The following is a 25,436-nucleotide window of genomic DNA, read 5'->3' as shown; positions in this document are numbered from 1 at the left end:
CATGTCCAAGGCTACAACAACCACAAACACAAGACAGGATGTCCAGGAGGCTGGGAGGGTGGGCCCCACACAACACATTGTGAAAATGAGACGCAGACACCAATGTCCCAGCCCATATGGCATAGGGACATACCCATGCACAATGCACAGGGACTGGCAAACTACTTACAAGGTCGCTGACACTGGGCCCTGCTGTATGCAGCACAAGGCCCTCCTGGGACCACTGTACAGTCAAACATCAACTCCACAAGCACAGGCATCTAGCACAGGAACTCACACACACTGTCATGCCAGCATACACCATGAGGGGACACACACATCACCTGGGAGACCCAATGACAACTCACACAACACACCACAGCACACCCGGTCACACCCCCCCCACACAAGCACACACCCCCGGGGCAGGCAATGGATACACCCACTCCCACAATGGACATGTGACACAACAAGACCAATCCGGAGCCAAGTAAGCATCAGAGCCAGGCGGGCAACTAGAACCAATTTCCGGGGGGGGGCAGAAAAAGATTTGGGGGGGGAGCTAAATCTACCAGCCATAGGCAGAGTGGCTGTAAGAAGGGGTGAAAACACAACAAAAGCCTCATTTACGAGTAAATGGTCTACCATACACCTGTGAAGTACTCGGGTCCGGCTGCAATTAGACGGACGCCAGCCCGCGAGGCTGTCTCAGCCGGGCTGACACACATGACGGGGGGGCAGAAGCCCGGTGAGCCCAATGGGTGTTGCGTGCCTGATCAGAGCCAACTATCTACAGGCCACACACTCAGGAGAACATCCCAATCTGTCCCCCGCAACATACCCATCCCCAAGTGGACACTGAGAGGAATGCCAGGGACATCCAACTACCTGGGAGAACTGTGTCAACTTGAATATGTATGAAACATGGATGTGGCATGAAACAGCATTAACATTGTCTCTCTCGGAGGAGGAGCCTAGCGCGCAACCAAGATGGACGCGTAGGCACAGGGCTCCCGAGACCCTCGCAGCCTCCCACATCTATCCTGGCTATAATCCTGCTATTTTGAAGGAATATTACTGATGAACCGAACCTGAGGTGATTCCCGTTTTCGGAATTTAAATCGGACTTTGGGAACTCGACTTATCCTGTATTCCGGAAAGAGGCCTGCTCCATGGCGCCACCCCGGACTCGGGTTGGCACAGTCCCCGAGCTCCAATCGAACAACAACAGCTCTGGGGTCTTGGGCGGGCCCGTCCCCCCCCTGGTTTCACTTTCGTTTTTGACTTTCCTCTACGAGTCTGGTAGCGGGCGCTCGCAGTCGCTCTACGTTGGGACCGATCTGTGGCTGTCGAGTGGCGTTGATAAAGGGGGCTGTCCATCACTCAGGTGGACTCCCCAGGGTGATCGTTACGCCTAACAGGAATACTGGATCTGCACTCCCTGCTGAGTAATGACGACCCGGCTGGACGGTGACAAGCACAAGTCTAGAGCTACCCGGAGGGGTACCTACGTGCAAACGAACAACATGGACCTCTATGCCCAGCAGAAGGGATCTCCCGGTTTGAGTGGGCCTTCAGATGCGGCCAAGGAGGGCCCGTCACCCTCGACGGAATTGACACTACAAGATGTCATGGGTGCCATCGACGCCATGAAGGCTTCGGTCGGCCAGCGATTTGACTCGCTGGCCCACAAGCTGGACACCGTGTTGATCGATGTCAACTTACTGAGGGCAGATATGTCGAAAACTAGTGAGAAGGTCAAATCACTCGATCTCACAACATCGGGCCTCCAGACGGATGTCTCTGAACTGCAGACGGAGATCCGTAGTTTGCAGGCCCTCAGCGACCTCTCTGTTAAGAGACTGGAGGATTTTGAAAGCAGGGCCCGGCGGAATAACGTGCGCATCATCGGTGTGCCGGAGAAGTCGGAGGACGGGCCGGTCGATCTCTTTGTGGAAGATCTGATCCTGAACAAACTAGCGCCGAAAGGCCTCAGCAAATTCTTTACGGTGGAGCGGGCACACAGAGTTCCGGGGGGCCGGCTGAGGCCTGGGGCCCCACCGCGACCTATCATTGCCAGGATCTTCAACTTCAGGGACCGTGACGCAATCCTGCAGGCCTCCCGTGTGCATGGCCCGACGAAGTATGACAATGCGGACATCAGTTTCTATCCTGACTTCACACAATCGGTGCAACAACAGCGAATGGGATTTATGACTGTCAAGCGGCGGCTGAGGGACATGGGCTTGAAGTACTCTATGCTTTTCCCGGCCAAGCTACGCATTGAACTGGAGGAACGGACTCATTTTTTCGACCGGCCCGAGGCGGTTGAGGACTGGCTTGACACTTTGCACCGTCGGCACGGCGGGGAGGACCGAGCCGAGGATGAGGGTGGTGGATCAGCGGACCAAGTGTGAATGACTGGTGGTTCCTAGACAATTTTGTGTTCACCTCCGACTTGGGTTTGATGTATTGTCTTTTCTTTTCTAGGATTGTATTACCTTTCCTTCATCAGTGGGAGGCTGCGGGGTATCTGGTGAGATTCTTCCTCCTCTGGGGTTTCTCTTTTTTTCCGTAGAGTAGGTTCATGTTGGGGCGACAGTCACACTGCGAGTTGGGGTGGCTTAATGGTCTTGTGCAGGGGTGCAGGGTGGGGGGGTGTGTAACGGGAGTTGGGGGGGTGGCGGTAGGGGAGTTGTTTTTGTGTGGCGTTTGTTTTGTACCAGGCAATCAATGTGCTGTTTTTTGCTCTCAACGTGGGTGGGGTGACCGTTGTTGTGGAAATGGGGGGTAGGGGATTGCGCATTTTAACATGGAATGTCAATGGTTTGGGGGACCGATTGAAGCGAGGGGTGGTGCTACAATGTCTGGGGCGTCTCTCTCCCGGTGTGGTTCTGTTGCGGGGGACGCATTTGGTGGGACGCTCGTGCCGTGCTGTGGATGGAGGGGGCTGCCGTTTGGTGGCCCACTCTGGTTTTACTGCCGGCTCCAGAGGGGTGGGCATTTTGGTTCGATCCTCTCTCCCGCTGGAGATTGATGGGGTGGTGCACGACGACCGGGGGCGTTGCGTGGTGCTGGTGGGCCGGTGGGAGGGACGGACTTTGTGTTTGGTTTCGATTTATGTCCCCCCGGGGTTGCAAACCACCACCTTTGCGGACTTGGGAGGGCTGCTGCTTGGTCTCCCGGAGGGCCTCTTGCTGGTGGGTGGTGACTTCAACTCTGTGGTATCGGGTAGAGAGGATCGACACCCTCCCAGAGACCTCCCCGGGGCGCACTCTTGGCTGGGTGGCTTTATCGACACTATGGGGCTTGTGGACTGTTGGAGATCAATGCATCCGGGGCTTGCCCAATTTACATTTCACTCTGGCGCCCACGGCTCCTTATCTAGATTGGACTATGTGCTTATGCCGGCCGCCCAAGCTCAAATGATCGAGGAGGTCAGGCATCTGGCTCGGGGCATCTCTGATCATTCCCCGGTCCTGCTACACTTAGATGTGGTCTTGGGGGCAGAGGGGAGGGTGGCCCCGATCAATCCCTGGTATTTGCATGACCCCACAACTCGTGCCCTTTTGGTTAAGTCTCTTGACCGTTATTTTGTGGAAAATCAAGGTTCAGTCTCATCGGCCGTAACGTTGTGGGAGGCTTTCAAGATGGTCATCCGTGGGCAGGCCCTATCCTTGATCTCCCTTGCTAAGAGACGTAAAACTGAGGAGGTGGTACGCCTGGAGTCTGACATAACTGACTTGGAAGAAGATCTCGGGCGGGGGGTTACACGGGACAAACTCCATGCCCTTAGCCTTAAACAATCGGATTATAGGGCGTTGGTTATGGATGTGGCCAAGCTCGCTTGTAGGGAACAACAGGGGCGCTTGTATGATGTTGGTGACAAGGCTGGAAAGTTGATCGCATGGCTGGAGAGGAGAGAGCGAGCGAGTCGTGTGGTCCCGGTAATTGTGCGTGCTGATGGTGTGAGTGTTACGGATCCGGGGGAGATTGTGGGCTGCTTTGCGGACCATTTGCGTGACGTCTACTCTCCGGTCTCGGAGAGGCCGGAAGACGACTCACGTCAACTGCTACGAGATATTGCAATGCCGTGCCTTTCGGTCGATGATAGAGAACTGCTGGACGCGGCGTTGACGAACGATGAGATAGCATCGGCGATTCGCTCGGTCCGTTCAGGAAAGGCTCTCGGCCCTAACGGCCTACCGATCGAGCTTTACAAGCTTCGTCCATACAGGTTGGCACCTTATCTCCGCAAGATGTTTCTTGCATCCCGAGAGGCCGGCGCCCTTCCGCGTGATCAACGTCTAGCGACCATTGTGGTGATCCATAAAGAGGGCAAGCCGCGTGATTGCTCTGCGTCTTATAGGCCTATTTCACTCCTAAACGCTGAACCTAAGATTCTCGCTAAAGTGCTCGCTAATCGTTTGATTAAAGTCATTGGTGACCTGGTACTTCCGGACCAGTCTGGGTTTATTCCGCACCGCAATACCGCACTGAACCTGCGGCGCCTCCACGGAGTCCTCGCGAGAGTTGATTCTATTCAGGAGCCCGCCATTTTGGCATCCTTAGACGCCACGATGGCATTCGACACGTTGGAGTGGTCGTATCTCTGGGCGGCGCTGGCTAGGTTTGGTTTTGGACCTGGGTTCATTGGATGGGTGAAGTTGTTATACGTGGAACCACTGGCGCAGGTGGTGGTGAATGGTAGAGTTTCTACCCCCTTTTTGCTTGTGAGGGGCACGCGGCAGGGTTGCCCCATGTCCCCGCTTCTTTTTGCTCTTGCGTTGGAGCCCCTGGCGGCGTGGCTCCGGTGGGAACCCTCCATGACGGGTATTCGGTGGACACCGACGTTTGAGGATCGCGTGTCACTCTACGCAGATGATATCTTGCTCTATCTCACCTCCCCGCAGAAATCGTTGATAGTGTTATTTGATGTATTGAACTCTTTCGGTCGCAATTCAGGGCTTGTCATTAATTGGGCGAAATCCTGTGTTTATATGCTGGTTGGCGACCCCCCTCTTCTCCCTCGTGGCTGTCCGATTCAGATTTCACATTCTGGATTTAAATATCTAGGTATCCACGTGTCCCTCGATCCGGCGGTCCGTTATGCTCTGAATCTGTTGCCCCCGCTCCAGCGGCTGCGGGCCGATGTTGCTCGTTGGCGTAGGCTCCCGCTATCGCCGCTTGGCCGGGCGGCCTTATTCAAAATGATGTCTCTTCCACGCTTCTTGTACGCATTGCAGAATACGCTGGACGTGGTGCGCGCCTGATATTTTAGTGAGGTAGAGAGCTTACAGAGGCAACTAGTTTGGGATGGGAGACCGCGCATCGCTCTCGCTAAATTGACCCTTCCGTGGTATGACGGTGGCATAGCTCTCCCTGATATTAAAAGGTATTATTGGGCGTCCCAGTTGGTGGCGGTGAATCATGGGACATATGGCCCGGCGGCGAACCCCGCATACGAGATGGATAAGCTACTGTTGCCGGGCAGAGATTTCAATAGGGCGCTTTATTCTACGAAGAGAAGCACTAAATTGACAGGTCCTACGAAAAATGCGGTGCGCTCCTGGCACTGCGCCACCGCTGCCACGGGATGGACGGGCCGTCTGTCTCGTGCGACTCCACTGTATGCGTCGGATGCGTTGGGTGGTTTATGGCGTACTAAAGGCTTTGAGAAGTGGGATTTGATCGGAATTAGTCGTGTGGGGGATCTCTGGACGAAGGGCGCTTTTAAATCGTTTGAAGCTCTTCAGACGGAATATAAGCTGAGCGATAGGGAGTTCTTTCGTTATGCGCAGATGCGCCATGCGCTACTTTCCGCTTTCCCGAATCCTGCAGATATCCCTGAAGCCTCCCCGTTGGAAGATCGTTTGCTTGATGGTTACCTGCCAGAGAGTACTATTTCCCTGATCTACAAGAAACTGATCAACACTCGAGCGGACCTTCTCACACATATACGAGAGGTCTGGGTCGCTGATGGCCTAGAGTTGGATGATGAGGACTGGGTCACGGCCATAGCCTCACCGAGGGAGGTTGCTATACCGGCTCGCCTTCGATTTGTGCAGTTAAAGATACTACATAGGGTCTATGTCACCGGTCCCCGCTTGCTTCACATGGTTTACACAAGTGATGGTTTATGTCGGCGTGGTTGTGGCCTGCTTGGTACTTTTCTCCATATTCTGTGGGAGTGTCCGAAGGTGCTACGTTTCTGGACTGGGGTGCATGCAGTGATGGAGGAGGTTATGGGTGTGGCTCTGCTCCCTGAGGCTCGGCGATGTGTGTTGAATGTGTGGGAGCCGACTGACTGCGATGTGGCACAAGAACGCTGGGTGACTTTGGGCAACATGATCGCTAAAAGGGACATTGCGCAGCTCTGGGGTTCCGGTAGGCCCCCCACAGTTACGAAGTGGAAAGAAAATATGGATTGGTGCATGTTCCGAGAGAAGACGGTTTACGTGGCCAGAGGCAAACCTAAGAAATGGAGTAGGATGTGGGGTCCCTGGAATTCCTATCGGGGGGATATCTGCACCCCCCCCTTGGTTGTCACACCAGACGTAACGATGTCCCCTTGACTTTGATGTTCCTGGTCTTTTTTTCCCCTTCGCTTTGCAGGATTGATGACCGATCTTTTCCCTGCCCCCCCCCCTGCCCTTTTTCACGCGAATAACTGTGTAATGGGCTGCGTTTTCGCTGTTGTCCCCCGCTCATGAGAGAGCAAGTTCCTGTTAATGGAGCTCTTCTGCCTTGTCCAAGTTTCTTTTTGTTGTTTTTATTTATAAACTAGTTAATAAAGAAACCTTTCTGTAGTGCTGGGTTCAGTTGTGGGCGGCTGCAGCCGTTATGCGTGCGGCTCGCTCCGGCTCTTATGACTGCTGTGTTATTGTTTTCCTTCCTTTTCTCTATGTTAGCGGCCGGCCCAGGCGGTTGTAGGCCCATGACTGTGAATATTTGAAGTGTAAATAAAGGTTTTAAAAAAAAAAAAAAAACATTGTCTCTCTCTCACACACAGGGCAACGTCGACGATCTCCCCCCAACACTGGGGGGGGGAGAATCACAGTCCCAGGCACCGTGTGAAGACAATCTCACCGGCAGCGACGACACTCACCACTCCGTGGATGACCCCGACCAACCTGGACCCTCTGGTGTACAAGCACCTGCAGCACCTGCGTCAGGTACATCTGTGCCAACCACCACCCCCATTCCCGCCACATCCCAGGACACACCCAGGATCCCTGCTCGCACTGAACAACACAGCCAGTCTGACCAGGAGGGACAAGGTTCTGCGGGCACCCAGGAGGAGGCAGACAACCCTGCTGATGCCATCCCTCAAGGGTCCCGTAGACCCGTTGTGCCCACAACGGCAGGCCAGGCTCGTGTGGGCAGGGGTGGTGGGAGTGGAGGCAGGCAGAGGCGCGAGCCTGACCAGCCAGCTCAGGACCCTGGTATGGCACACATACGCAACATCCTGGACTCATACTGGCGTGACACCAGAGGCATCGACCAGGTCGTGTCCAGACTTTCCGGGATGCAGGGGACCCTCGATGAGATAAAGAACCTGCAGGTCGAGCATCATGCCAGTCACCAACAACACCAAGGACGGATGGAGGCAAGACTGGCTGAGCTCCTGGCGGTGCACAGGGACATGAGCCAATCACTCCGTCAGATCGCCCAAAGTCTGGCAAACCCTCCCTGTGCCACCAGGCGTAGACCAGCACCAGACACAGGGAGGGAGGAGGAGGATTCGTCTGACGGAGCGTCCCTAGCATCGTCAAGGCCTGCATCTGAGAGTCCCCGGAGGAAAGTGGGTCGTCCACGTAAAAGACCGTGAGAGTCAGCGGACCATCCCCATCTCCCAGGTCACCTGGCCTGGCACCTGGCCCACTGGCGCAACTGCAGCACCTCACCCAATGACATTATCTGCCACATGGACTTGCTGGTCCCAGTCTGACCAATGATGACCAACACTGTGGTCTGGACTCTGATGACTTCCAATGCCAAGGATGCCATCTCCCCCAGTGAACTTTGGAATCTATTCACCCGGTAGAGCACCTTAGCACATGTACCAAAAGACTCACCCCACCAAAAATAAATTCACATTGTTCTGAACAGGATATGTTGGTGTCAGTTTGCCTTATTCTACGACATATGTGTGTGGAAATGTCTAACTATGCCTGAGTGTTGAACCAACTCCAGCCATCCATACCCTGGGAACAGAGTGTGGTACAGGACACACATGGGTCGCAAGTATCATTCAATGTAGGCATGGAGCACAACACTCACCTGTGATGGCCTCTGGCTGCTGAGGGGGGGCTTGCTAAACTGTGCGGACAGACCTATTTGGGAGATCATCATCAAGGCGTAGAGGCCATGGCCCATGTGGAGGTACCCGGGGAGGGAGTCCCAGGTATTTGTGGCCAGGTGGGAGAACTATGTCCTGTATGCTGGAGTACGGTGGATGTGAAGAACAGTGGCCAGGGCAAGGTTGGATGCACAGAGATGGACCAACGGGATCTAGGATGACAGACGTACAAGGTTGGTGTGGGGTCGGGTTTGTGGACTGCCTCCTGAGTGTGGGTGGGGTGTGCGGAGAACATCCTGCAGCAGACAGTGATCCATTGCAGCTATCTATGGTGGACGGTGAGGTGGCTGGGGCCAGAGTGTAGAAGCTGAGGTGTGCAGATGCCCCCTGGAAGTGGACCAGTGTCCCTGGAGTTTGGATGTACTTGCTCCGTAGAGGGCAGGGCAGTATATGAGATGGATGTCCTCATGGACCTGGGGGATGGTCTGTCGTAACTTGGAGTGGATCTATCTGTGGATCATGTGCATGATGCAGAAGGCGTTGCAGCATGGGGTACAGATGCTGTGGACCAGCATGGCAAATGTGAGCGAGCCAAACATGATGCACAACATCTTGTGAGTGTGGCCACTGGGTGCCTGTGCAGGGCCTGCAGCAGCAGGCGCCATCTCCCTGCTAAATGGCCCATCTTGCACACAAAGACTAGGATGTCAGAAGGACAACAGCAACAGGCGCGTGTGTAAAGTGAGGAGTGTCCAGTGTCACATGGCACACCCAGAGACAATGCATGCACAATTACCAAAGAACCATTACACCGGATCAGGAAACTGAAGGCCAACTTGCGCACTGGAGACACACCCTCAGTAACTGGTGATGGCCCATTGTGTGGTTGACCTCGCTGCTAAAAACATACACGACCATGTACTAAATGCCCAATAGGGAGCCTAATCCATGAACAACTGCATGCATGTCGCTAAACTACACATGGACTCCTATGCATTATCTACAGCAAGTATGCCAGAGATGCCGCATGCGAAGTTGCAAGAGACCAGCATTGACAGAGACGAGGCACCTTGGAGTATGACGAACACCTTTATTACTCAGCCTCACACTAATGGAATTGCATCCATTGGAACAGAATCACAGGTCATTTGGCTGAACATGTGTGACCCACACTGGACACCCCCTGCAACACACAGATGTGTTACGTGTTCTGCAGGGTATTTGGGCACCTGCCTGACAATTGTGGGCATTGTATCTGTGTGTACTCCACCCTTTCACTTTCATGGGGGGCAACGACTTGTTGGCTGCCCGGCACCTGTACCTTCCTATCATTCGTGGAATGTGGGTGACAGTGTGTGTTCCCTTTGGCTCTCTTTGTTTAGTAGTGTTTGACATGAGGGTGCAGTCTTTTGGCATGCTCTCAGTGTGTGTATTGTGCTGCCTCCGCCAGGGGTGGGTATGCATGTGTAATTTGTCCTCACACCCAATGTGGTGTGTCATGCAGTGGGGGTAGGACGACCATCCTCCTGAAAGTGGGACACTGCTGTCAGTGATGTGTTGTTATGGCGCTATCATCATTGTCCTAAGTTAGGGATACGTACATTCACCCATGGAGCTGTGGTCATCTGATAATGATGTACACCCCCCATGTCTCTGTCCACTGCTGGGGGTCCTGATAATGATGTACACCCCCATGTCTCTGTCCACTGCTGGGGGTCCTTGGCACCCACCCCTCATATGTCTGGGCACTGCTGGGAGTGATAGGCACCCACCCCTCATATGTCTGGGCAATGCTGGGAGTGAGGGGCACCCACCCCTCATATGTCTGGGCACTGCTGGGAGTGATAGGCACACACCCCTATGTCTCTGTCCACTGTCGTGGTACGAGCCGTACACATGCGCTGATGGCCTGGGTGGGGCCCGTACCCCTAGGGCACCCCAACTTTGGGGGTGCGGCCCGTAACCATGCCTTTGGGACGTGGGTACAGGCCGTACCGGCGTAGTTGGTGTGATGTAGGGGTGGGCATGGTATGTGCCGTACCCACGTGCTGATGGGCTGGGTGGGGCCCGTACCCCTAGGACACCCCAACTTTGGGGGTGCGGCCCTTACCCATGCCTTTTGGACATGGGTACAGGCCGTACCGGTGTAGTTGGTGTGACATAGGGGTGGGCGTGGAATGTGCCGTACCACCATTGTGGTGGTGACGGGTACGCGTCCACGTCCACTTCCGTTGTGGCGGGACGTGGGATTGGTGGACACACCCCCCGAAGTGACCAGTCCATGGTGGTAATTGCTGTGCATGTTGTTGTAGTTATTTGTGGGGTGTGGGTTATGATTCCTGGCCCTTGCACACACACACCCCCCCTTTGCCCCTGGGGGTTGTTCTGACCTTCTGCGGCGTCTGCGTCAGTTTCTGTATACGAGGTGGTAGGCTATGAGGGCCGGGATGACGCATAGGTTGGGGTCCATCGCTGTCCCTGGCATGCCGGGGCTCCTTGTTCGCGGTGTCCTCACTTTCCCGGCTGTTTTTGGCTCCCGTAAAACCTGCTGCGTGCGTAGTGACGTCGGCACGAATCGTACTTGCTGGTCCGTGAAACGCTGCCTGACTCCGTCCGGACGTCGCATGTGCGCCGTCCCGAAAGAGATTTGTATGTGAAAATTTTGCCGGTCGGTGTTTTTTCCGACTCGGGCGGTAATGGTATTTCTGTGCAAATCGCACTTGCGAGTTTGTAAGGTGTTTTTCCCGGGTACCAGTCGGACGGAAATAACGCTCCGTCCGACCATTCGTACCCGGGTTTTACAGGATCGGAATCGACACCATAATCTTCAGATTGTGCGTCAAGCTCAGCTTACATCAGTTGGTACAATATGTCCTTGACTATTTCCTCTTTCTAATTTTTTGGAGCATAGCACTGGATAATGCTGGTGTTTATATGTCTGCCTTTTAACCTGGCTGACATGAGTGTGTTGTTGACTGACTTTCACTCAATTAAGCATTTCTCTGTCCTCTGGCTACTTCTTTATGATGCTGGTCATCATCCCTTCCTGAGTTCTGTACCATATCTATTGGTTTAGTTTTCATTATACCAGAGCCCAGTCCACCTACCTCTTATGATCCCCGGGATGTGTAGGTTGTAGTGCCTCAGCTTTCTTGTGTCATTCATAGTCCATATATTCCAGTACCCGATTCTGGTCTTGCACTTGGCACTCAGAATGTCTGTCATCCTGTCAGTAGTTTCTTTGTAGCTTTGAGCAATGTCAGTCATGCATCGACTCTGAAAGTCCCTCATGCTGGTCTATACCCTCTGACCTGTCTGCCTTGCGTGACCCTGCCAGGAGACCAAGCTCCTGCCAGCATAGCTCTCCAGGTCACTGGGCATTCAAGACCCTTGACCACTTCAGTGCCAACACCAAGATGAGGCTTTTCCGGAGATGCTTTCAATCCAGTTCCTTGCATGGTTCAGAATTCTGGGGGATGACATAAAGCTACATCACCAAACTGTCAGCCTTCAACACCAGTAACCTGAGAAAAGATTGCACATTTTCTGGCCACAAACTTTCTCCAATCATGACCCGCTCACTAGATGCAAGTAAGAGAGCATGGACACTCTGATTTTGAGAGAAAGATGGAGATGGATAGGACACACCGTTAAAAGAGAACAAGACTACGTCACAAGAACAGCACCACTGGACCCCGAAAGGCAGACTGAAGAAAGGCAGTCCAAAGAACACCTGGAGGGGAACTGTGGAAACAGAAACGAACAGCCTGAACCACAGCATGGGCACCATACAGATAGCTGCCCAAGACAGACAGAAGTGAAGGTCATTTGTTGCTCCCTACATGTCAGTCAGCACAATAAGCAGTAAGTAACTAATACATAATATTGCCTATACTTCCTGCTCTATATGTAAAGAAAATCCTCAATTCCTGCCACCCAACCCCATCACTCTCACTGTCTCTTCCCTTCTCCCCATTATTCATCCCCAGAAGCTGTGTTCCTTGGCCTGCAGCACTCTACTCTGGCACACTCTCAGAGAGCCAAGCCTGAGAGACCTGAAATTCCTTTTTGACATAGCAAACGTGATTAACAAGTTCTGTCTTCTGTTAACTACCTTTTCCATGCCATTGAAGTGAATTACTAGATTTAGAATCCAGTTATTCATGCTCTCTATGAGAACTAAATATAACAAGATTTGTAATTATACCTGCTTCATTAAGAGTGAGGACATCAGCTTTGCATTTGGTAAGTTTTGGTCTCCATGTGTGAGGTACAGAGTGTGCTTAGTTAAAATCTTTGCCTTCAAACCCGGCTGCCCTGCTACTTTGATGTACAATTAAGGGTCATTATGGAGGCTATAGCCCAAAACAGGCTCTGTCTCGTTAGAAAGAGAGACATTATTGGCCTACAACAGGAAGTACACATGCAGAAAATGCACACTGCTGATGCTCTTCAGATGGCTCATCCATGGGTGTCATTTCCTTACGCCTGGTACATTTGTGTTGATGTAAAAGAGAATTCGTTTTTTTTGTTTTGTCTTGTGTTGTAAATTTGCCCTGTCCCTTAATTTGTGACTGTTTGGCCCGGGACTTCCCTCATGTTCCTGCCTAAAGTCCAAACTTCTATACGCTATCTTTATTAATGAAACCGTCAAAAACGTGCACTACTCGTCAGTACCCAGTAAAATCTTCTGACTTTCTGTTCAGGTTTCACTATGGGCCAGATGTATCAAGGTAAATTGCGATCGCAAATGCTGAAATTGGCAGACTTTCAGTGTTTGCGATCGCAATTTAGTTGTGTGCAATGCAGGTAAGTAGAAGCCCACTCGCAAAATGAAGATTCGCAAAATTTGCGATTCCCTTTTTGCGCAAGCATTTAGAGAATCGCAATTTGCGATTCCCTAAATGCTATTCTGGTAGACATCTCAAATTGCAATTTTGCTGTAAGGAATCGCAACTTACCACCAACTTCAGGTTGGGGGTAAATTGCGAATTCCTTAAAAAATGCAATTTTATGCATTTTTCAAAGTGCCATAAGGCAAGGGCATGTATGCACATTTCAGGGGTGCAGCAGGATGTCCTTTAGGAACCCTTGCAGCCTTGAAATTGGGTGCACAATTTGAGAGTACCTATTGGGTACTAGCAAATTGCGTACACAATTCCCATTCATTCCTATGGGCCTCTTGGCCCATAGGAATGAATGGGAAAGCCATTCCTTATTTGAGACTCGCAATTTGCGAGTCGCAAATATGGAATGCGTAGGAATCACTGAATATAAGCAGATTCCTACATACATTGCATTTTGCGAGTCTATAATAGCGAATCAGTAAAATTAGCTATTATAGACTCTCAAATTATAATGTTGATGCATCTGGCCCTATATTGCTCTCAAATTTGGTGGGTTTTATGGGCTTGTTTTGTTTGTGGATAGAAATAGGACAGCTCCCCCAAATTAGAAGCAGTTCTGCCTGCCTACCTGTCACATGACAGAAATATGCTAAAATGTCCACCAAGTGCTGGGAATAAAATACCAGTGCATCAAAGGCATTGACGATGCTTTAGGATAGACCCCTAAAGTGTGTTGTAGCGCTTTCGAAATATGCAAAATGTGCAAACATCATGTGAAAATGATCTGTGTTAATTAGTGTTGTTAATGATGCATATAGTCATAACCGATGAACTAATGATGTTGCACTTGGAACAAGTCTCCTGTATCATTTAGAAGTGAAAATATGGCATGAATAATTATGCCATATTTTCATGTAATAAGCCGTTATTTTTAAAATGGATGTAGCTACTGGTGTTTTACTCAACTTGCTCCTGCTCGCTTCCCCCTCCCAATCAATGTCCCACTGTAAAATCATCTCTCCCCTTGTTTCCCCGGAGTATCAAGTGAATGTATTAGCAATATGCAACATTGTCAGAAAACATGTATTGTGAATGAAGCTTCTATGCGCTCAAAGTATCATTTTCAAGAACTTCTGCTGGAAGTGTTAGGGTAGTCCATAAAAAAAAACAATTCTGACAGATGAATGTTGGTAACCAATCACCAAAAGCAATAATTCCACAAATGCTTTTAGAGTTAGCTCATATGTGGATATAAATCCAAAAACATGTAGGCCTGAACTCTATTGGGTAAATGCCATATATTTTTAGTAACTGAATAACAATGAATCATATAGTCAGACAATAGGGTGCTGCAAAGTGTTGAGTGGAAAAGTAATTGTGCAGTGCATTAAAGAAAAGAGACTGTACATACACGTAAAATAACACAACACAATTGAGATCATTTTATGGGCCTGTCCAATGTATCCACATTTACAGACTCTGATAAATGGGCTAATTTTAATCTGCTCTGAATGCCCAAAAAGTGGAGTTACAGTACAGGCAACACCTAAAACCCTTGAGGTATAGACCCTCTTATGAAGCAAGTGTTTTCTTTTCATCTAACTGGGTCTTCATCAGGACTGGGTATGGAACAACCTGTGAGTTAAAGAGTATAATGTCCTGACATTATACTCTTTAACTCACAGGTTCACCCTCCTGTATTAAGAACTAATGCATGTTTGTAAAGAGCCATAATATTAGGGTATGATTCACCATTTGACCCTCTTTTACAAAAAACAAAGCATTGAAACTCGAATGCGCCAGGTGGTCGATTTTTAATATCGTCAATATTGACGGCTGAAAACGCTCGCCATGAACAAAGGATTCCTATAAGGATGACTCCTTTAAATCAAACACTAAAACTCGTTTTCAATTAATATAGCATCCAAAAAATACTAATTAAAAAGAGTAGTCACCATCGAAAACTCACCCAAATTGAGTGGGAGATTAACGTGGATTCGTTTTAATTTGTGGCATCCCTATCAATATGACTGAAGCAAATTTAAAATACAGAATACAGAGGAATAAGTAATGTGGTATTGGAGGTCTTGGTAATACATATCTCCTTCTTGCTGGAACTGCTTCCACTCAGTTCACTGACATAAAATCGACACCTAAAATATCCCCTTACCAAAATATCGATGTGAAAAATATCAACATCCTATATTCATAATGGTAATTACAAAAATATCGAGAGACAAAATATTGATGTTATTAATATAGTTGTACAAAATATTGTATATATATATATATATATATATATATTTATATATATATCATATATATATCTAATACAATAATAAACATTAAACATTTTAAATAGTAGCATTAATTAAAAAATACATTAGATTTAATACACATCTTAAAATATATAAAAAATAAACTTAATTTAAGAAAGTTAAACATACATATATAATAGTTAATATATACATACATATATTTACTTTACAACAGGTATTAAATAATAATGTATTTCATAATTTAAAATTGATATAAAAATATAACAAATATATATATATATATATATATTTGTTATATTTAGGGGGAAGTTGTTAAAATATATATATATATATTAACAAGTTCCTTCGAGCACAGGAGCCTCCGACCCTGCAGGGCGGCCTCAGAAAAATGGGCACGGAGAAGCCCATCAAATCACCAACATGGAAAGAAGCTATGAGGCCTGGTTCCAGTGACATGGCATTTAATAAAAGACACAGCAGCACATCATGCTTCCTTTTTCCTTACGCGTTTCGGCGCTCATTCGCCTTGCTCACAGGTGGAAGTAATTAGCACAGTGCTTACGTGCATGCTTTAAAAACCCATTTGGTCACATGACTGGTGAGTAAAATACATTTCCCAAGGTGCATTGTAAAGTCATTTTTAAATATTGTAAACAGGAAATCCTCGTTTTTCACATAGTGCTTACTTTTTCCACTGTCTCAATGCACTGGTGTTGGTACAAAATCCTGATGAAGACCAGTCATGTGAATTCGCGTGTTTGCGTAGTGCTTGAATACTACGATTATCTTTCAAAATGCCAGTCCTCCGGATCGATCAGTGCAGGATGTAATCCTCCCTGAATCCCTTCCTCACAGACACATATATATATATGTATATACTCTTAACATAAAATATATAAAAAAACAAATCATTCTAATTAAATTAAAACATTAAACTATTTAAAAATCTTTCAATTTTGTAAAAACAAAATTCAAATTACAAATATTAATCAATAAAATAAACAAAACAATAATAATATAAATTATAACAATAAAAAATAAATTATAACATTTAATACACATACTATTACCACTACAATTTAACCAAAACTACAGATACTAATAAAGTAAATATACAAATAATATACCACTCCCACCTAGCGCAACTCATAAATGATAAGACTAAATAAAATTGAACAAATCTCCCTCTAATAAATGCAACAGTAGTAGAAGTGATAGATTGCACATTGATAATATGTACTGCACCCATTGCAGCCAATACAACACCAGGGAAACTTTTAAAGAGCAGATGGGTAAAATGTACTATTCCCACACCACTGAGTGTAACAGTAGAGCAAGTGTTGAATTGCAGAGGGATAACATTTACTATTCCCACTCCAGTCAGTGCAACAGTAGGGTTAGTGTTGGCTTGCGGAGGTGTAAATGTAATATTCCCACTCCGGTCAGCCTAACAGTAGGGAAAGTGTTGGATTGCGGATGGGTAAATATTACTATTCCCACTCTAATGTGTGCATCAGTAGGGGAACTGTTGGATAGCGGAGAGATAAAATTTACTATTCCCACTCCAGTCAATGCAACAGTAGGGAAAGTGTTGGTTTCGAGGAGGGGTAAAAATTACTATTCCGACTCCAGTTAGTGCAACAGTAGGGAAAGTGTTGGATAGCGGAGGGATACAATTTACTATTTCCACTCCAATCAGTACAACAGTAGAGAAAGTATTGGATTTTAAAGGGGTAAAAAATACTGGCCTCATTTATGAGGTTTTGTCGTAGGGAAGCGCAGCAGGCCTTCCTGCTACGCTTCCCTACGGCAAAAGAAAAGGGCAGGAATGCACCTTATCTATAAGATACGGTGCATTCCTATTATTTTCCCCTGCGCCAGCGCACAATGGGCTGCCGTGCACCAACGCAGGCACCTTTGCACCATGGTGCAAGGATGCCTGCGTTGCGGGGATGATTATTTTTATACAGGAAGGGAAACATTTCTGTGCAAAAATAATCAAAGGAGGCTTTTTCCTCTTTCTATGTGTGCTGCAGAATGCAGCACACATAGAAAAAGGAACAATGAGGAGAAATAAAGATATCTCTCCTTGTTGTGCCTCCCTTTTGGCGCTGCCTCAGATTTACGATTTCTGGTAAATCTGGGGCAGTGTCAAAAGGTCATGGATGTTGCTGGGAACTCCCCCACCAACACACACTGCATTAAAGAGAGTGATATTTATCAGGCAGCATTAAGCCAAAAAAAGTGGCTTAGTGCTGCCTGATAAATATCACGCAGGCTTCTGTGCCACGAACGTCACAAAAAGTGACGTTCTGGAGGCGCAAAAAGTCTCATAAATGAAGCCTACTATTCCCACTCCAATGTGTGCAACAATAGGGAAAGTTTTGGATAGCAGAGGGATAAAATTTACTATTCCAACTCTAGTCAGTAAAACAGTTGGGAAAGTGTTGGATTGCGCAATCTACAAAATATCATCAACAAAAAAAATATATTTTAAAAACAAAGTAAATTAAAATATATATAAATATAAAAAATACATATAATAATGTTAAATACATATCACAAATACCTACAAATATTACATTAAATAAAATAAAAAATAATTTTCATACAAATAAATATGTTTATTTAGAAATTATTTATTAACACAAATATGAATTATTACTTACATTTAGTTTATTTACTTCCTACATTATTGCACCACGAAACTCACAACCCACATATAAAATCTAAAAAAATGAATTATTTGCACAATTAACATATTTAATTTTCAATTAAACAAATATAATGAATTAAAAGACAAATGAAATTCACAAAAATTAATTAACTGCGCACACTTTACCCCTGTAATCCCCACAACCCGCACCTACGATCAAACTTAAAAAAAAATAATTACATAATTAAAATTTATTTTCAATTAAATAACTAATAGTATTTAATAACTAATTATAAATGAAGTAAAATGTATTTACTCTACACCCTATACCCCTATAAACCCCAAACCCACTTACAAAAAAGGAAATTAAACAATTACTATAATTAATTATCAATTAATTAATTAATATTAATTATAAACTAATAATTCATTAATTAAAAATAAATAACTTCCCAAACTATACCCCTATAAACCCCACAACCCTCACCTAAAATAAATTACACAATTTCCATATTTAATTATCAATTAATTAATTTATATAATTTAACAACTAATTATTAATTAATTAAAAATAAAATATTTCCTACCATTTATCCCTATAAACCCAAAACCCACATTCAAAAAAATGTAATTAAACAATTAACCAAATTAACTATCAATTAATTAATATTAATTATCAACTAATTATTAATTGATTAAAATTAAATTACTTCCCACCTTTTATCCCTATACATCTGACAACCCACACTTAAAAATGACCCCAAAAAATTAAAAGCACAATTAACACCGTAAAATATCAATCAAATGAATGAAAAATAATCATGAATTTATTATAATTAAATTACTTCCCACCCTATTCCCCTATAAACCCACAACCCGCTGCGGTACTAAAAAACGCAAAATTTAATTAAAATAACATGAATAACTGCTAAAAATATAACACTTATATTGCAAAATATAAACAATACATAAAATAAAATACATCACATACATTTAAAATGTATACTAAATGACATAACGATAATTAAAAAATCGATCTTTTAAATAAATAAAGTTTTGAAAACTATATTAATAATTTCTATATTTCAAAAATCGATATCACTTACCTTAAAATCGATATTGTTGTCCACAATATTCTTGCTGTCGATATTTCTGTGTCACGATATTAACAACCAGTCAGATAGATAATGCTGAAGAGGCACGCCGACATGTGTGTGCACGCTTCTTACTTGGAGGAAAACAGTTCATTCAAGATGGCTGCCTGAATGTGAGTGCTCTATGCTCTGAAAGGACATCCTGAGCAATCATCCCAGCTTAAATGACACAATGCATCATGACATAAATTCATGCAGGAAAGCATTGGATGAGTGCATGTTATTCATCAGCTACTGGAAACAATGCAACCAAACCATTTGGCAAGCATAGATGTTACTAAGTGGCATAATATAAACTTTCCAGAACGTCTTGTAACCGGACTGGAGATGGACACCCAAGAGAGGGAGCGGTCAGTACCCAGACTGGAGCAGAGGGTGAAGATGCAAAAAGGGCTGGAGCAGAAGAGGTCAAGTTTGGAGAGGCGTGCGATTCGAGACCACTGCACTACAATGGCAGGAGCAGAAAGAGCCAACCTCATAATCAACCTGTCTAATTATATACTCTCTAAAGGTGAGCAGGATATTTTATCCAAGGGTCTCTCCTTTGTGCCTATTACAGTTCCAAAAAATTTTAACATTAAGGGGCTGAGTTCAATCTCGCTAGGAAAGCCCTCCATACGACTTGGATCAGGAGGGCTTTCCTAGCGAATTGCGCTCCGCGAGTCCGAACGACTGCTTCCGATGCACCCGTATGGTGACGGACTCAGTTCGTTCGGACTCCCATAGAACTCTATGGGAGCCTACATACTGAACACCTACACAGGCACCCATAGCAAAAAGGGGTGGATGGGGAAAAGCATACACCCTGTGGCGGGCACCGCACTGTGGATGCATGTAAATGGGGGGCCCATGGGTACCCCCACAGGACCGATTCGGAGGGCACCGGGTGAAGGGGGGCCCGCTACAGCCCCAAGTCTGATTCCCACTCACTGAGACCAAGTCGACACGGCTGTTCGAATCGTGCATCGTACTCGCTCTTTCTGAAGCCAGTTCCATTGCGTGGCACGATTCTGCTGTGTGCGAGTCGGACGGACAGGATCGGGTTCGGACACAATTTGGATGACACGGATGAGGTCTTAGCATCGTACTTGGTCGTTCAGAACTGGGGAAGATTTGGTCAGAAACATAGGCTCCGAATCAGATTTTCTCATTCCGGAACCCATCTGGCGGCCTTCCTAACAAGATCGTAATCTGCCCCTAAGGGCCTCATTATGGTGTCGGTCAGAAGTCATTGCGACCGACTCCGTTTCTGAATGGTTTCTGACTGGATCGAGTTTGGGGAGTCTGACCGACCGATTACAAAATTTCCGAACACCATTCGGTCGGACTCCCAGTGACTTCAATGGGAACCTGTGTTCCGACCGACAAAAGAGGCACCCATTGAAGAAAGGGGTGGTTCTGGAAAACCTTGCACCCTGTGCGGGCACCCCAGGGTGCCTGCCACACTGTGCATGGTTGCAAAGGGGAGACCCATGGGTACCCCAGCAGGCAACCACCGAATGCCTCAGGGTGAAGGGAGGCCTGCTATGGGCGCCCAAAGTCAGATTTCGACAGCCGATCCATGTCAGACAGTCCGTATCGGAAAGGCGGTCCGAATCCAACATCGTAATTGTTCGGTCAGAAACGCGGTCCATAGAGACGTACAAGTCAGCTCCGGCTGACTCAGAGTCTCCGAATGCCATTCGGACGTGAGTCGGAACCGAGTCAGACAGTCCGAACAATTTCCAACCATCATAATCGCATCAGTTGGAAATGTTTCTTAGTCGGTCGGAAATAAAGATTCCGACACGGATTCGGACTATACCAAATGCCGTTCGGAGACTTTCCGACCAACATCGTAATTGGCCCCTGAGATTGAACTACACCAATTCTTCTGGAAAGTTAGGTTAAGACATTACTGTTGCAAAGTCATCCTGTGTGCCGTGTGCACTTCCATTTTTTGCTGACTGGCACCTGTGGTAACTGACTCTGACTATTCCTGGCCTCTGCCTAACTAGGCCCAGGGCCAGTTTTATGCTGAAAACACAGTGAAAACCCATACATGCAGGAGGGTACACTAGATATTACACTTATGATTGGTATGACCTACCCTATAAGTCCCTAGTACATAATAGGCAGGGGGATTAAAACTACCTTTAAGTCACTGGTATATAATAGGGTATGACAGTTTAGAGGCCAGCAGTTTAAATTGTGTCCAAACTCCACTTTGGTGGTCAGGGCACTTAAAAAGTCAAGAGCTACAATATTTTGACATATTAGATTCTCCTAGTGTCTCCCCTAGGTGTACCAGGGGTGGGGGATCATGTACTTATAAGGAAGGCCCTTATAAAAGAGATTGTATATGAGGATAGAGAAATTGCACGTTTCACTTCCCCGATTGTAGTAAACTGCTTCCCAAAATTGACTTTTGTGCTAGAAGCAGTGTGAAGTGAGGATCTACACTACATTTACATATTCAGGACCCCTAAAGTCTCCCCAAGGTGCACCAGGGATGGGGAGTCATGTAGCTATAAGCAGAATCCTTATAAAACATGCAATATAGGCTCTGGGGTTGGAGAAATTGCACATTTCATTTTCCCCAATTTAGATCCACGGTCACATAGGATAACATTGCAATAGTTTATGAGCGCATAACTATTGTTAGAAATCAAAGAAAATATAATTCAAGGACTTAGGCGAATGGTATTGATAAATCAAACAATATGCTATTGTTGAATGTTTCCTAACGTATACAGAAAAGCAGTGATAAGACCGTCTTGTCTGCCAAATTCAGCCTTTCTGTGGTCTCCCTGAATGGTCAGAGTTAAGAGGATTAGCCAGGCGGCTTTGATGAAGTGATAACTGGCTCACCAAGGGAGAGGCTATCTCTTGGAGAGAGCTCTGCTACATGGGAAGACCAGAGCAGGGAGGCGGGGTCATAAACAATGGAGCTTCAAAGGGGATGAGACAGGCAGGGAATGCATGGCACATTCACCCACCAGCTCCCCTGACCCAGCCAGATGGCAGGCTTAAAGCAGGAATTTGCAGATGGTAGGGGGAGGAAAGCTATGGAAATGAGATATAGTGGAGGTTGCTTGAACTAGTTCTTACTCCTCTGCTGCACGTTCACCCATACTGAATTTTGGAAGAATGGTACTTTCTGGGAAAAGAGAAAGCCACACTTTGGAGGAAGTGGTCATGGTCTGTGGTGTTGCCCTGAACCTCACTGGACAGGAGTGCTCTCCTGCTTGACCCCAGCGAACACTGAATAAATATGTGATAGGTGCTGAGTCTCTCAGATCTGCTGCTTGAAACTAAGAGAAGAAGAAGGCATTCCAAGCTGGAAACTTAATTTGCATCAACAGGCCCTGCATTCTCACTGACTGCACCTGCTAAATTATCTGGAACTACAGTCCTTTGGATGTACCTTGCTTCAAGAGGAATACATGGTACACTCCCTACAAGCTTCCGGTTAATAGAGCTTACCTGGACCATCACCACCAAGAATCCCCAGCCTGGAGTGCGTCCAGTGGATTTGTAAGGGTTTTTTCATTGTGGATTGTGGGAACTGAAGTTCCAAACTTTCAAGGACCATATTGGAGATTCCAAACCCTTGGATTGTGTTTTGGACACTTTGGCCCTCAAGGGGAACTTCAGGAAGAAGTTCCATAAGTTTGGAGCAACTTTGGAAAGAAGCTCCAAAAGGGAAACAACTCAACCCCAAGAGCTAGACGGGCGACATTCAACCTCAAGCCAGTCTGCCCTGCTGGTTTATTCTGCTAAAAATCTCCAGAGGTCTGACTTCCAAAGGATGACCAGGAGCTCCCTGGAAAGCATGCCGGTGAACCCTCACAAAACCCGGACTGGTGAAGAGCATTGAGCTGAAAAGTTTTTAAGTCAGAAGGTATAATCTCGACCAAGACCTACCGTGAGGGATATCCGAGCCGGGCTCCATCGTAGTCGGCCTGAAACTATGACTTTGTCCTGGTCAAGCGTGACCAGATGTCCCAAGATGGCGCTGTAGGTGACGAAGTGCAATATAGTGCTACATCTTTAAAAATTAATATCTTCCCTACATTGGATTTTTGTCTTTATGGTGTCATTTTATAGATTTAAATAATTCCTAATTTCCTAAATTGATGTGGGATTTTCATTGTGTGTTGTGTCTTTATTAATTACTGAATTGGTGTTTTTAATTGCTTTACCTGTTGCTTAAGTTAAGCCTGACTGCTTGCAGCCAAGCAACCACACTTTTAGCATGGGAATAATTTATTGGGACCTATACTGAGATGTACACAGTGTTAGTAGTCTTATTGCCAGTGATAGATACACACTTACCACTACTAATAACCCAATTTCCAAAAAATACTTTAACAAGATCCGTAGTCTGCCTAAGAAGGAGGACGCAGGATCTTGGACTCCATAGACATTTACACCTCAGGCGCACCTTATGTCCCACAAAGTGATGGCATTAGAGCAGGTTGTCCTTAGGGATGTGATGCAGCTCCTGACCACTATGGAGTAGTTGAGGTATGGCATCAGTAAGGACCACTAGCATTGTAATTAAGCCAGCAGATAAGGGTGGGGCAATTGTTGTTCAGAATGTGGAAGACTCAAGTCAACAAAGAGTCAAGTCTATCTGGCAGGCATGACTTCTAGCATCATTCAATTATTCACCAAGCCATTCCCTGCATGGATGTGAAGCCAATTTCATGAAAAAATGTCAACCCAGCAGAAATATGCTGTGCTGCAGTGGTGGTACGTCCACCTTTACAGCCATTTTAGAGCTAGCCCGTCAAATGCTGAATGACCACCATTGACACTTACTCTAAGTTTAAGAGGGAACCTGCTTATTTTCCACACTTTCTTCTTGAATTGCTAAATCTATGTTACTGCAATTATCTCCAACTCTTTAGCTTGTGAATAATTCCATCCGTCGTCACTTTTATTTGTTATGGATTAGACAAACCCTCCTTACAGCAAGATGGCTCATTTACATGTCTGCATGTAAACCTCCATTCTAATATCATAGCAAATGCAATATAAACTAAAGCTTCATCTAACATCCTTATCTTACTATCACACTAAATGCAGCATACACAAAGCTGCATCTGGCATCTAATTTTACTGGATTCATTAATAGGAAAGGCACAATGAGAGGCAGGTCTAGCTTTTTGTGGAAAAGCTCATTGGACCAGAGGAAGTGTAGCAGAGAGCAGCTGGACTGCTTCCACCTTGCTTGATTGCAAATCGTCCTCCCAGACCCACAGTGCAGAGAAGCAGTTTAACCAAGTGTTTCTCATCGATCCTAAAGCAAAACTGTGCACAGGGAAATCAGTTGTTGCCACGTAAATTAGTCCAGATTGTGATCTCTTTACGACGTTTTGTTTTAATACTAGTGTGTAAACAACATTTGTTCCTTGATGACAGGAAGCAGGCAGAGCCATTTCAACTGAGCAGTGATCACCGAGTGCTGCGCCTACTTTGGGGATGCCCTTTCATAGTTTTTTATGATTTAAATAGCTTTTTGAGTGATGCACCCTCAGTAGTTACAGAAATCCACAGAAAACGGTAAAACTTAATCAGCTAAAGCAGAACCACCGAAGGGTATAAATGTGGCGCTATTTTGGCACCAGCGACGACTGATTTGCTTTTTCATTTTCCTTTTCTTTAGTTAGATTTCAATTCAAAAGCTTTATTCGGTATGTAAAATACAACCATATAAGCGAAACAACATTTAAAAATACATATAAGACAAAAATATTTTATACACAAAGACAAAACAGAAGACCATATTTACACATTATTAAAGTGCATAGTTCTTTCCTTAAACTTAATAATCTTCCATCAAAGAATCCACATTGTAATCGAAATAAAATGTAAATTCCATGAAAGTTGTCCTGTAAGTGCAAATATACAAAAGTGCTAAATAAGGTAACAGTCCCGATACATAATTCATCAAAAGAATTTTGCTTTGAAGTTACAATTTCATATCAAAATCAGGACAATGTCTCTATATACAAGTTACATGACTAGATAAAATTAATTGGTGCAGACTATGGACTTCCTGATATTCATGCATTTCAGCACATAGGATGCCACGAAAAAACAGGTGTCAGGACTCTCTAGAGTTATTAGGAACTTCATTGCTGATTTGGTGGAACGTATATTATTTTTTAAAAGGATAGGTTTTAAATAAAATTTCCTAAAATGGCTATAAAATTTACAAAACAATAAAAA

This window comes from Triturus cristatus, chromosome 3_1, assembly GCF_964204655.1.
Source record: "Triturus cristatus chromosome 3_1, aTriCri1.1, whole genome shotgun sequence".
In the NCBI taxonomy this organism is placed as follows: Eukaryota; Metazoa; Chordata; class Amphibia; order Caudata; family Salamandridae; genus Triturus; species Triturus cristatus.
This window is presented reverse-complemented; position numbering follows the sequence as displayed.